The following is a 13,004-nucleotide window of genomic DNA, read 5'->3' as shown; positions in this document are numbered from 1 at the left end:
GCCTTTGTTACCTCTAGATTCGACTACTCCAACGCACTCCTGGCTGGCCTCCCACATTCTACCCTAGGTAAACTTGAGGTAACTCAAAACTCGGCTGCCCATGCCCTAACTCGTACCAAGTCCTGCTCACCCATCACCCCGTGCTCACCGACCTACTTTGGCAACACCTCGATTTCAAAATTCTCATTTTTGTTTACAAATCCCTCTATGACCTCACCCTTCCCTATCTCTGTCATCTCCTGCAGCCTCACCACCCCCCGAGATGTCTGCGCTCCTCTAATTCTGCCTTCTTGCAAATCTCTGATTATAACTGCTCAACCATCGGTGGCCGTGCCTTCAGGTGCCTGGGCCCCAAGCTCTGGAACTCCCTTCCTAAACCTCTCCACCTCTCTACCTCTCTTTCCTCCTTCGACGCTCCTTAAAATCTATCTCTTTGACCAAGCTTTTGGTCATCTGCCGTAATTTCTTCTTATCTGGCTCAGTGTCAAATTTATTTTTTGTCTTATAACACTGCTGGGACTCCCAGGTGTCGGTGGGAATGTTGCATTTTATCAAGGAGGCTTTGAGGGTGTCCTTGAAATGTTTCCTCTGCCCATCTGGGGCTCGCTTACCATGTAGGAGTTCCGAGTAGAGCATTTGCTTTGGTAGCGAATAATGTGGCCCGCCCAGCAGAGCTGGTCGAGTGTGGTCAGTGCTTAGATGCTGGGGATGTTGGCCTGATCGAGGACACTAGCGTTGGTGCATCTGTCCTCCCAGGGGCTTTGCAGGATCTTGCAGAGACATCGTTGGTGGTACTTCTCCAGCAATTTGAGGTGTCTACTATATATGATCCACATCTCTGAGCCATACAGGAGGGCGGATAGCACTACAGCCCGGTAGACCATAAGCTTGGTGCCAGATTTGAGGGCCTGATCTTTGAACACTCTCTTCCTCAGATGACTGAAGGCTGCGCTGACACACTGGAGGAGTTTACGCATGTCCTGTCCAGCAGAGCCAGCTGCAGATATGCACCCTCTCCCAGCTGTTCATTTGTCAGCACCAAGGCGTGGCATGACGAAACTCTGACCAGAGGTTACATGGAGGCAGATAGTGGCAGGATAAATCTATAGGGGGTAAAAGTAGAAAATGAAAGCTTTCTTCATAGAATACTGTCAATTGGGACAGATAACATTCAGCTCCAGATCATACAGTTCAATGCTGTGTGACTCTTAACCCATGCAGGACATTAGGCAGTAATCTCATAGAGAGACTGCTGGCTCGTTTGACCTCTCTGCTGCTCTGTCTTCAGCTGATAGGAGATGTGCTTCCTGCAGGGCAAGATGGATGAGGTGTGCGATAGCCTCCCCCGAGATCAGGCACTTCCTCTCAGTTTGGAACCGATGAAATTCATTACATGTTGGGCTGCAGATTAAAGTGTCAGTCTTGAGTTAGCACCAGGGCCTAAGCCAGGCACCACAGGCATGTACGGACTGATAAACAACAGCGATTCACAAGATAGAAGATCCCCACGGCCCATTTCATCTCATCCTTCCAGACCACCACCCCAATCAAGTTTGCTTTTTTTTTTCCACTCCAATTGTTTTTATATACGTTCCATTCATAGTAAGCAGAGTCAGCTGTGGCTCAGTAGGCAGCACCCTCGCCTCTGAGTCCACCACAGGGGCTTGAGCACAAAGATTTAAGCTGACACTCCAGTGCAGTGCTGAGGGAGTGCTGCACTGTTGGAGATGCCATCTTTCAGATGAGATGTTAAACCAAGGCCCCATCTGCTCTCTCAGGCGGACGTAAAATATTTCAAGGCACTATTTCGAAGAAGAGCAGGGGAGTTATCCCCGGTGTCCTGGGGCCAATATTTATCTCTCAATCAACATCACTAAAACAGATTGTCTGGTCATTATCACATTGCTGTTTGTGGGAGCTTGCTGTGCACAAATTGGCTGCCACGTTTCCGACATTACAACAGTGACTACACATTTGAAAAGTACTTCATTGGCCGTAAAGAGTTTGCGATGTTTGGTGACCGTGAAAGGCGCTATATAAATGCAAGTCTTTTTCTTTTCAAACAATATCTGTGGTACAGTGGGGCAGCAAGTAAGCGTTAATGAGTGACTGGGAGTGTGGAGAACCCTGGCGACTGAATCCAGGAAGTGGAGTGGTGTTTTTCTCTGCTTGGTGGGTTTGGATGTACCATTTGTGCTTTGCCTATTACCCTATTTAAGTGGGGTTCAGTGTGCTTAGGGTATTATGTGGAGTGACATGCTGCATAGCCTCTGGCATAGAGACAGCAATGGGGACCAGATTTTGGAAAAAAAAACTTGCATCTATATAGCACCTTTCACAACCGCAAGAAATCGCAAAGCACTTTACAGCCTATGAAGCACTTAACTGTAGTCACTGTTGTAATGTGGGAAACTCGGCAGCCAATTGCACACAACAGGTTCCCGCAAAGCCTCAAAATACGGGGGAACCAATTTAAAACCGAGTTGAGAAGGAATTTCTTCTCCCAGGGGGTTGTGAATCTGTGGAATTCTCTGCCCAAGGAAGCAGTTGAGGCTAGCTCATTGAATGTATTCAAATCACAGATAGATAGATTTTTAACCAATAAGGGAATTAAGGGTTACGGGGAGAGGGCGGGTAAGTGGAGCTGAGTCCACGGCCAGATCAGCCACGATCTTGTTGAATGGCGGAGCAGGCTCGAGGGGCTAGATGGCCTACTCCTGTTCCTAATTGTTATGTTCTTATGTTCTTATGTAAACAGCAATGTGACAAAAAAAACAGATTATCTGATTATTCTGTTAGTTGAGAGATAAATAATGGCCAGGACATCGGGGATAACTCCCTTGCTCTTCTTCGAAACAGTGCCCTGGGATCTTTTACGTTCACCTGACAGGTCAGACGGGAGCCTCGGTTTAACGTCTCCTCTAGAAAACGGCACCTCCGACAGTGCAGCGCTCCCTCAGCACTGCACTGGAGTGTCAGCCTAGATTTTCTATCTGCTCAAGTCTGTGGAGTGGGACTTGAAGCCACAATCTTCTGACTCAGAGACGAGAGAGCTACCCACTGAGCCACAGCTGACACAACAGAATTTCTGCTGGATCAGTGTCGGGCAGCACACGATTTTCTTGGCCTGGACTGTCTTCCATAGTACATGAAACCACGAATGCTGGTGGGGATCACCCGTCCCTACCTCAGTGGGACCAAACCCTACTTGGCTTATAAGCAGGACGTCACACGTACTTTCAAAGTAAAGTACAACCTGCACATCGCATGTGTTTTTAGCTTAGCGGCTTATTTATTTTTCTATCTGTCAGAAGAAATCAGAACGTTTATTATTAGCATAGGCCTGGTGAAGATTTTCTATTCTGGGCTCCCTCAGTTGGAAGAAAGTCGGAAAGCAAAGAGTTTGCCAATTCTCGACAACCTTCCCAGTCCTGGATGCGGATACTGGTGCTTTGGTGTGGTTTGCAACAACAACAAAATCAGTACAAGCTGGAGTTAGTAATTTAATCGTTTTTATGATGTTCCGTGAAGAGCCCACATAAAATTGCAGAGAGCCGGCAAGGGCTCGATGGGCCGAATGGCCTCCTTCTGTGCTGCAACCATTCCATGAATTGAGCTATCTGTTTCTTCTTCTTAGTCAGTCCCCCGGAGTCGAGGATGACTTGCTTCCACACTAATGAGTTCTCAGGTGACCGATGAGTCCAATGTGGGACCTACAGTCTCTGTCACAGGTGGGGCAGACGGCGGTTGGAGGGATGGGTGGGTGGGGTGCTTGGGTTGTCGTGCGCTCCTTCTGCTGTTTGCACTGGGCTTCCGCGTGCCCCCGGCGAAGAGACTCGAGGTGTTCGGCGCATTCCCGGATGCTTCTCCTCCACTTTGAGCCGTCTTGGGCCAGGGATTCCCAGGTGTCGGTGGGGATGTTGCACTTTATCAAGGAGGCTTTGAGGGTGTCCTTGGAGCATCTTCTCTGCCCACCTGGGGCTTGCTTGCCGTGTCGGAGCTCTGAGTACAGCGCTTGTTTTTGGAGTCTAGTATCGGGCATGCGGACGATGTGGCCCGTCCATCGGAGCTGATCGAGCGTGGCCAATGCTTCGATGCTGGGGATGTTGGTCTGAGCGAGAACACCGACGTTGGTGCGCCGATCCTGCCAATGAATTTGCAGGATCTTGCGGTGGCAGCATTAGTGGTATTTCTCCAGTGCTTTGAGGTGCCTGCTCATGTCTCTGAAGCATATAGGAGGGCAGGTATCACTACTGCTCTGTAGACCATGAGCTTGGTGCCGGGTTTGAGGTCCTGGTCTTCAAACATTCTCTTCCTCAGGCGACCGAAGGCTGCACTGGCACTGAAGCAGTGTTAGACTTTGTCATCACTGTCTGCCCTTGTTGACAGTAGGCTCCCGAGGTATGTATAATGATGCACGTTGTCCAACACTATCAGTTTACTGGTTTGGACATGGGCACTCCATTGTCCCATTAATGCCAACTTAAATTTGGCTGAGTTGATCTGGACTAAATTGCATCTTTGCAGAGTTTACACATCTCTACCCCAAACTGTACATGTGCACGGTATCAAATTATCTACAGCGTTCATTTAACTTTTAACGATTATAATCACTCAACCATTGGTGGCCGTGCCTTCTGTTGCCGAGGCCCCAAGCTCTGCAACTGCCTCCCTAAACCTCTCTGCCTCTCTCCCTCTCTTTCGTCCTTCAAGATGCTCCTTAAAACCTACCACTTTAACCAACCTGCGCTAATTTTTACTTATGCGGCTCAATGTGAAAAGTTTTATCTCATGATACTCTTGTGAAGCGCCTTGGGACGTTTCACTATGTTAAAGGCACTATATAAATACAAGTTGTTGTTGTTGTTGTTGTAGATTGTGGGACAAAGAGACTAAAAGTGACATGTCTGGTCCTTGGATTCTAGAAATGAAAAGCTAAGTGAAAAAGATGGAGCCTGGATGGGTGCAGTGGATTAGAACACCATCTCCTAACCTCTTTATATCTCTTTAGATCCTGCAAATCCCCTGGGAGGACAGATGCACCAATGTCAGCGTTCTAGATCAGGCCAACATCCGCAGCATCGAAGCACTGATCGCACTCGACCAGCTCCGTTGGGCGGGCCACATGTGTCCGCATGCCTGACACAAGACTCCCAAAGCAAGCGCTCTACTCGGAACTCCTACACGGCAAGCGAGCCCCAGGTGGGCAGAGGAAACGTTTCAAGGACACCCTCAAAGCTTCCTTGATAAAGTGCAACATCCCCACCGACACCAGGGAGTCCCTGGGCAAAGACCGCCCTAAGTGGAGGAAGTGCATCCGGGAGGGCGCTGAGCACCTCGAGTCTCATCACTGAGAGCATGCAGAAAGCAAGCGCAGGCAGCGGAAGGAGCGTCCGGCAAACCAGACTCCCCACCCACCCTTTCCTTCAACGACTGTCTGTCCCACCTGTGACAGAGACTGTAATTCCCGAATTGGACTGTACAGCCACCTGAGAACTCACTTTTAGAGTGGAAGCAAGTCTTCCTCGATTTTGAGGGACTGCCTATGATGATTATATCTCGTGTTTCTCTCTCTCTGATTTTAAGGCTGGCTATTGGGAGGACCCAATAAAATCAAGTCCCCCTACCAACATGTCCAGTTGATTCTGTGGGATACTGCTGCTGGAACATCAGGGGCCGACAGCACTAGCGTTCCATTAATACAATATAAAAGAGGCTTAAATTTGACTAGACCTGTCGCAGTTCCAATCCCGTGGTATAAAACTGCATCTCATTTGGAACTAATTGATACGATCGCACATTAAAAAAAAGCCACAGGTATGTCTGGCGTAGATACAATCTCAAACTGTTCCAAGGTCAGAGTTAAGTTATAAGAATAGAATTCCATTCCCCAGCACTGACATCCCAAAGCCTTGATGAATAGAAGTGTTTCTTTTTAAATGAAGGACAGTCCAGTTTTCGAACTGTAGGAGTGCACACAACATTGATTGTCGTACAGTTAAATCCTGAACAGGGGCTTGCCAAGAAATATTTTGCTTGAATCAGAATTTTTGTAAACCACAGGTAGATCAGGCAGTTTGGTAATCTCCGTGACAGAGCCCAGTTAATCATTGAATCTAAACAAAGTCAGGGGGAAACAGTTAACAGACGCGCTGCTGTCTCTCAGTGGAATTTGGCAGTACATGGACCAGATTTAGAACACTGAGTAGACAAAAATGGATGTCTGGGGCGCACAGTGTGCTGACTCAGCATTTTGTCTTGAAGTATCATTTATTTTTGCTCCCTCGGCTCGTGTGTAATGGCACTGCATTACTGAGCCACACAGACAAGCCAACCCCGGGTTTGATTTCCCAGCCTCTGCTGTGTTAGCTCATCTCCAGCCAGGGCAGAAACTAGGTACGACATTTTGCCTCTATTCCCCAGGCTAGAGAGGGATAGAAATCCGCCAGGTTTCCCATTTCTGATCGCCATCCAGTGACATGAAGCAAGGGCCGGTATGAGCTTCACTCTGATCCTCGCCATGGTTGGAAAGGCTGCCCACAATTCTTGTCCATCCAGGGGCTTGAGCGCATAAATCCAGGCTGACACTCCCAGTGCAGTGCTGAGAGAGTATAGCACTGTCGGAGGTGCCGTCGTTCAGATGAGATGTTAAATCGAGGCCCCGTCTGCTCTCTCAGGTGGACGTGAAAGATCCCATGGCACTACTTCGAAGAAGAACAGGGGAGTTATTCCCGGTGTCCTGGTCAATATTTATTCCTCAATCAACATAACAAAATCAGATTATCAGGTTATTACCACATTGCTGTGCACAAATTGGCTGCTGTGTTTTCCACATTACAACAGTGACTACACTCCAAAAGTACTTCATTGGCTGTAAAGCACTTTGGGGCGTCCGGTGGTCGTGAACGACGCTATATAAATGCAAGTCTTTCTTTCTTCCTGTTCGGGGTCACATGCGAACATTGACCATTTGGCCAAGGTGCCTAAGGGGTGCTGGTGGATTGTGCCCCATGGGCTGTTGGAGGATGGGCAGGTTGCCAGTGTCCAGATTCTGCTCTGTAACTGGAAAGTGTGTTCAGAATTTTCTCTTCTTCCTCTTCCCTGTGGTAAGTCATCCCAACCTTGATCAGAAACTCGTAGTTTGAGGAATTGCCAGTAGGGCTTTGCATCCTACATCCTGTTGCTGCAGCAACGTACCTTCCCACTATGCCAGTTATTCCAACGTGACAGGCAGAACAGGAATTGGATAGAATGTGTTTGAGTGGGTATACACTTATAGCTTGGGATTGACAGCTTCCAATTTGGGCACAACTTCATCTGACTGTATTTAGCAATTTTCGTAAAGTTCCATTGGACTTCAAATTAAAAATCACCAGCAGCTTACAGGTTACATCACTATCTTCGAGCCATACAGATAAGAACGTTCCCAGGCTTCATAAGAACATAAGACCATAAGAAATAGGAGCAAGAGGAGGCCATTTGGTCCCCTTGAGCCTACTCTGCCATTCAGTAAGACCACGGCTGATCTAATCTTGGCCTCAACTCCACTTTCCTGTCCACTGCCCGTAACCTTTTACTCCCTTATCGTTCAGAAATCTCTCTATCTCCACCTTAAATATATTCAATGACCCAGCCTCCACAGCTCTCTGGGGCAGAGAATTCCAAAGATTCATGATCGTCTGAGAGAAGAAATTCCTCCCCATCTCCTTTTTAAATGGGCGACCCCTTATTCTGAAACTATGCCCCCTAGTTCTAGATTCTCCCATGAAGGGAAACATCCTCTCTGCATCTACCCTGTCAAGCCCCCCTCAGAATCTTATGTGTTTCAATAAGATCACATCTCATTCTTCTAAACTCCAAGGAGTATAGGCCCAATCTGCTCAACCTTTCCTCATAAGACAACCCCTTCATCTCAGGAATCACGTCTAGCCCGATCTGAGTTATCCAATCTTAGCTCGAGCAGCAGGAAGGATGCCGACATTGGTTGCAGTTCCAGTGGTTTAAGGAAGAGAAAATTGGCCCGGTTTGGCCATCGCTTATTACTGTCCAATGGCCCTGCTGTAGCTGCATATGTGAAGATACAAGGCAAGGACAGGATTGGAAATGGCTGTATAATGTCTATTGTAGTTGGATAGCTAGCTTTTCTCATCATCGAGCCTCATACAGGACCTCTGGCCAATTGGGCGAGTTATCTGAGGGTGATTGCCGCTCGAGGAATTCTCACAGGGAGTCAAGGGGGGGAGGGGAGAGGAGAGCGTACATTGGAGAGGGAATTAAATCAACTGCTTTGTCTGTTGAGCCCATTTTAAATGGCTTGTGTTATCTGGTTGGTTGTTAGCATTATCACTGGAACAGAGACAGATGTTAATGCGGAAATAGTGTGAGTGCGAGCTTGCACAGGTAACACTTATAAGCTGAACATATGCTAGTGGTGGCATCATCATAGAGAGCTCTTTTCATTTACTCCCACCCGAACAGCATTATGGGAGTACCTTCACCACACGGGACTGCAGCAGTTCAAGAAGGCGGCTCACCACCACCTTCTCAAGGGCAATTAGGGATGGGCAATCAATGCTGGCCTTGCCAATGATGCCCACATCCTATGAATGAATTAAAAAAATATTTCCCCTCCTCTCCCAAAGGCACTGAATGATACTGGGGTAAAGTTCCACATCCGATGACAGTGACGGTGTGTGTGAACCCCATACAATGTGTGCTCGCTCTTTTACCTTGGAGGGTGTAATGTATGCACCAGTGAGTATGCTCACAGGTTTGTAGAGCTGATGAGAGCACATGGTATCCACCGGTATGCTCACGGCCTTCCACGAGAGGTGGGCGCCAGAGGGACTGGAGTGCATCATCACCCCCGGCAACCAAATTTTAATTTGATCATTTAAGTTTAAAGTTTCATTTGTTTAATTTGCCGGTTTTTAGCCAGGGGGCACTTGTATAATTTTTGTTTTTAGTGCCCTAAACGCAACCCCCCCAAAAAAATGGGGCACTGGATAAAAAATTATTTTGGAGTGTGGCCCCCCCCCTTGCAGGGGGCATTTATTTAAAGTGCACAACTAAACTAGTTGAACTGGTAATGTGTAGTGTGATTGTTAAACCTTTGCTGGTAAACCAACTAGTTCTTAAAAGCAATGCGTTGCTTTGAATTCTTCAGCAAGGAACGGATGAAGCAAATAAAGTACAAAGGGCATCACCGTCAAGCCCTAGCTGGTTCTCACTCGACATCCACACTCAGGACAAAACCAAAGTGCTTTCTGATCTCATCTGGGAGCTTTTTATTTTGGATAAAATTAATTTTAAAATATTGTTGCATGAAGAGTGCCAATTTGCAATCATGTGCAATCTGCTCTCGATGCTGACCTCTGACCCCTCCCCCTGGGTCATTAAGCACACATAGCGACATGTTTAGTCCAATATTTACTAAACTGCTTGAAGTTGGCCAGGATCGGCCCTGTTTTCCACTGTTTACATTCAAACTATTTTGCTCTGTTTATTCTGGAAGTGAGCTGAAAATATTTCTCATCAGCATTTCACAAGATTTTATACGAGACCCAACGCTGCTGCTGACCTCTGCCTGAATGAAAGTTCTGTGCGGTCAAATCTTGACAAATCCCGCAAGTTAATATTACAAACGGGGGAGACGTGAGCAACATGCACTCCATAAGTAGCCATTACCTCAGCGGAATTAGTGACTTTGATAGAAATGAGAGGAAAGACCTCAAAACAAATAAATCCCTAAGCATAGATAATATTTACTGTCAGCCGTGGGTAGCACACTCGCTTGTGAGTCAATAGGTTGTGGGTTCAAGTCCCACTCCAGAGACAAGCACAAAAATCTAGGCTGACACTCCAGTGCAGTGCTGAGGGAGTGCTGCACTGTTGGAGGTGCCGTCTTTCGGATGAGACGTTAAACCGAGGCCCCGTCTGCTCTCTCAGGTGGACATAAAAGATCCCATGGCAATTTAATTCGTATCTACCTGCTACTATTTCGAAGAAGAGCAGAGGGGGCATGAGCGGTGCCAATATTTATCGCTAAATCAACATCACAAAACTACAGATTATTTGGTCATTATCACACTGCTGTCTGTGGGAGCTTGCTGTGTGCAGATTGGCTGCTGCGTTTCCTGCATTACAATAGTGACAAAACTTTAAAAGTACTTCCTTGGCTGTAAAGTGCTTTGGGACATCCGGAGGTCATGAAAGGTGCTATATAAATGCAAGTCTTTCTTTTTCACAGAGCATGAAGAGAGATAGGGAAGGAGACGTGTTGGTTATTACGGGGAAAGTCGACATGGGCTCGATGGGCCGAATGGCCTTCTCCCGTGCTGTAACCATTCTATGATTGTGAGGGAGTCATTGAACAATGGGGACCGAGAACAGGCTAATGTGACAATTTTTGAAAGTACAACAGATCAGATGGTGGCAACTACAGACGCTAAATAACACGTAAAATAACGAAATTGATTATAGAAACATAGAAAATAGGTGCAGGAGTAGGCCATTTGGCCCTTCGAGCCTGCACCACCATTCAATATGATCATGGCTGATCATGCAACTTCAGTACCCCATTGCTGCTTTCTCTCCATACCCCTTGATCCCTTTAGCTGTAAGGACCACATCTAACTCCCTTTTGAATATATCTAATGAATTGGCCTCAACAACTTCCTGAGGTAGAGAATTCCACAGGTTCACAATTCTCTGAGTGAAGAAGTTTCTGCTCATCTCGGTCCTAAATGGCTTACCCCTTATCCTTAGACTGTGACCCTGGTTCTGGACTTCCCCAACATCGGGAACATTCTTCCTGCATCTAACATGTCCAATCCCGTCAGAAATTTATATGTTTCTATGAGATCCCCTTTTATTCTTCTAAATTCCAGTGATAAACTTAAGGATTACGTGTACGATAATAATAGAATTTGTTGTCAAAATAACTGTGAGGCCAATAGCACTTGCTGTTATTCATACACAAATGCTACGGCAACATCCGACAAGGGAAGATGTGCGATTAAACATAGAAATCCAAATGTTGCTGTCCGAGATGCGTTACTCCGCTGTTAGCTTTGCTGAAAATGGCAACTGGCTGTCTGCCTCACTGCTGGAATGCATTGAACACCGAAACATAGAAAATAGGTGCAGGAGTAGACCATTCGGCCCTTCGAGCCTGCACCGCCATTCAATAAGATCATGGCTGATCATTCCTTCAGTACCCCTTTCCCACCTTCTCTCCATACCCCTTGATCCCCTTAACCGTAAGGGTCATATCTAATTCCCTCTTGAATATATCCAATGAACTGACATCAACAACTCTTTGCGGTAGGGAATTCCATATGTTAACAACTCTCTGCGTGAAGAAGTTTCTCCTCATCTCAGTCCTAAATGGCCTACCCCTTATCCTAAGACTATGTCCCCTGGTTCTGGACTTCCCCATCATCGGGAACATTCTTCCCGCATCTAACTTATCCAGTCCCGTCAGAATCTTATATGTTTCTATGAGATCCCCTCTCATCCTTCTAAACTCCAGTGAATAAAGGCCCAGTTGATCCAGTCTCTCCTCATATGACAGCCCAGCCATCCCTGGAATCAGTCTGGTGAACCTTCGCTGCACTCCCTCAATAGCAAGAACATCCTTCCTCAGACTAGGAGACCAAAACTGAACACAATATTCCAGGTGAGGCCTCACCAAGGCCCTGTACAACTGCAGTAAGATCTCCCTGCTCCTATACTCAAATCCCCTAGCTATGAAGGCCAACATGCCATTTGCCTTCTTCACCGTCTGCTGTACCTGCATGCCAACTTTCAATGACTGATGAATCATGACACTCAGGTCTCGTTGCACCTCCCCTTTTCCTAATCTGCCGCCACTCAGATAATATTCTGCCTTCGTGTTTTTGCCCCCAAAATGGATAACCTCACATTGATCCACATTATACTGCATCTGCCATGCATTTGTCCACTCACCTAACCTGTCCAAGTCACCCTGCAGCCTCTTAGCGTCCTCCTCACAGCTCACACCAACACCCAGTTTAGTGTCATCTGCAAACTTGGAGATATTACACTCTATTCCTTCATCTAAATCGTTAACGTACATTGTAAAGAGCTGGGGTCCCAGCACTGAGCCCTGCGGCACTCCACTAGTCACTGCCTACCATTCTGAAAAGGGCCCGTTTATCCCGACTCTCTGCTTCCTGTCTGCCAACCAGTTCTCTATCCACGTCAATACATTACCCCCAATACCATGTGCTTTGATTTTGCACACCACGGCGTGAAGTTGTTGTACTTGCACGGTAGATACAAACTAAATTCGCCACAGACAGTGAGGACTGGTCTGAAGTTTCGCATGGAGCCTGATTTGGAGCCATTTAAGGTTCACGCATATTTAATTAAGCCTGGATCAACTGCCAGAGATTCTTTTAACGATGTGCTAATTGTTAATTACTGCCAATCAACCTCCGTGGCACCGAAAATTAACTGTTACAAGTGTGGTGTCTCGTTCCTAGGGTTTTAATCGGTGGATAATTTAAAATTAAAAAGTGATTTTTTACTTTTCCTTTCTGTCTCCTCTCTCTCTCTCTCTCTTAATCCAATCTTTCTTTCTCTCTCTTTATTTCTATTTCTCTACCCGATTTGGCACTGAATTCATCCACTGTAATTCACACTTCCTTCTCAGTCCTTGCGCTGTTTATTTCAGAATCCTTTCAATCTGGTTGGTCAGTTGCTGTTCTGTTCTCTCAGGTCCCAAGATGCTTGGCTTCGCTCACTGTGACGTTATCTGTTTGCAATTTCAGCCACTTGCCGCGCAAATTTTTTTTAAAGTTTAAAAGTGAAGGGCAAGCTTAACTAATGGCAGATGCCATTAGCTGCCCTACCTTAGCAAATTATGGGCCACGAAAAAGCGGTCAACATGGATCAGAAAGGAAATATCCTACCTAAAAGGAAAAGGAGGTGGGGTAGCATTGCTGGTTAAAGAGGAGATTAATGCAATAGTTAGGAAA

Source organism: Pristiophorus japonicus, chromosome 21 (genome assembly GCF_044704955.1).
Source record: "Pristiophorus japonicus isolate sPriJap1 chromosome 21, sPriJap1.hap1, whole genome shotgun sequence".
NCBI classification, from domain to species: domain Eukaryota; kingdom Metazoa; phylum Chordata; class Chondrichthyes; family Pristiophoridae; genus Pristiophorus; species Pristiophorus japonicus.
This window is presented reverse-complemented; position numbering follows the sequence as displayed.